Source organism: Amblyomma mixtum, chromosome 3, assembly GCF_055824585.1.
Source record: "Amblyomma mixtum isolate Tamu chromosome 3, ASM5582458v1, whole genome shotgun sequence".
NCBI lineage: Eukaryota > Metazoa > Arthropoda > Arachnida > Ixodida > Ixodidae > Amblyomma > Amblyomma mixtum.
The window spans coordinates 349,577,743-349,579,694 of NC_143014.1; positions in this window are offsets into that span (position 1 = coordinate 349,577,743).

Genomic DNA, 1,952 nt, shown 5'->3' on the forward strand with positions numbered 1-1,952 from the left:
GTGCTTCCGCAAGCAAAGGAGCATCTCCCTCTGATGGCGTGTTGAATGGAACTGTGCGGCGTTTTCTTTCGTCGTCAATTTTTCAAGCGCAATTTCTGTGTGCACAACCGCGTTCACGACGACAGGCTGCGGAAATTTGACCGCTCCTCTAGTGAGCCCTTGGATTATGCAGTTCTCGTCCGGTGTAATGTCCCTGTCCTCTCCTGTGAGGTTTCTTGCACAAGCTTCGCTAGGAAGTTCGTTCAAGGCGGCGTGGGTGCAGAAACCAACTATGCAAATTATTGCCGGCAAACTTTGTTACTTTTAATTGATGTCATATGTGATGGTGCTGGACTCTGAGAGTTCTTTCATGTCTGGAAATGACAGTAATCTTGAAGACGCAGTTTGGTTTCGGACTAAAATATTTGCTGAACAGAAATATGGTAGTTGGATATGGAACAGATATATGGTAGTTTACATCCTCCCGTTCGCTCAAAGTGCGCCCACAATTTTGCTTTCTTTTTTGGGAGGAAGGGGAGATAATGCCGCCAGGTGTCCCCGAGCGGTACCTAGAGGACGAAGAAGTGAGGGACTCGCTTGCTTTCGCAGCTGGAAGAAGTGAGGGACTCGCTTGCTTTCGCAGCTGGGTATGCGCCATTATCTAGAGGACAACAACAACAACAACAACAACTTCGCAGCTGGGACACTGCTTCACTGTTTGCAGCCTGAGACAAGCCCTTTTGGTTCGGGTCTTATTTGTGAAAATATTTAGGCCTTTATCCATGACGGCAAGTACACACACTGAGTCTTCAGTGTAGGTGCTACGTCAAGGACAGACAAATCAGAATGGCCTCCGACTCTGAACTCAACTAACAGAAACTCGCCCACATTTATTTACTTATTCATTGAACTCTCACGGTCAGAGGCAATAAAGAGGGAAGTGATTACAAAAAATACAAGAAAGAAACATATAGACATTAAATTGAGTAACAGAAATGTTCTGCTATTTATACAATGTTAGCTAATGAGTTGCGAAAATGCTGGTTCTCTTTGATGTAGACGATTTCAGCGCGAGGAGGAGGATAAACTTTATTTCTGCCGACAAATGCAGCTGACGGCGTGGGGTTATAGCCCAATCAAGAGGCCATGAGCGCGTGGCGTTCGTCGACATTTAGGGCTCTTGTCACAACCCGGATCTGCATGTCCGTGTCGGAACTGAGCAGTGCGGCCTCCTAGGGTGGTTCCAATCACGTGAAGCACAAGGCAAGATGGACTGAAATGCTGATGAGGTGTTAAATGTTGAAATTCCAACATTTGCGGTGATGATCCCTGCGAATTGAAACTTAGTGGGGATGAGATATGAGTGCGTTCCGTAAGATGGAATGATAGTATAGAATTTGTGTAAAAGACTTAGTCGAATAATTTTTCTTTGGCATGGTAAAGGCTATAAAGAGAGGTGAGTTTCTATGCTGGTTACGCTTGGGCCACGATTAAAGTTAAATAAAATAAAATGCGCGGCATTATTTTGGACCATCTCCAGAGAAATAATTAATTTTTTTGTTGTGGGGATCCCAAACAGCAGCTGCATATCCAGTTTTGAAGGAATTAGCGTTTTGTAAAGCAATAATTTAAGAGAAGACTGAGTTTTCCCAATCTTTTGGCGTATATAGCCCAGCATGCGGTTAGCACTGTCAACAATACTCGAAATGTGGTGCGACCAGGAGAGCTCTGCAGAAATGTGGACGGCGAAGTTTTCATATGCAGTGACAGATTCAAGGCGGACGTTATTTTAGTAGTACCTGGAAGTATTGTTACCGTGTCGGGATATTCGCATAACTTTACATTTGTCGGTATTTAGGTCCATGAGATAATCATTGCAACAAGTAGAAATGCACGCAGTATCCCTTTGAAGAAGGTTAGGATCATCGGGTAATTTTATTTTGCGAAAAACAACGCAGTCATCAGCAAACAGA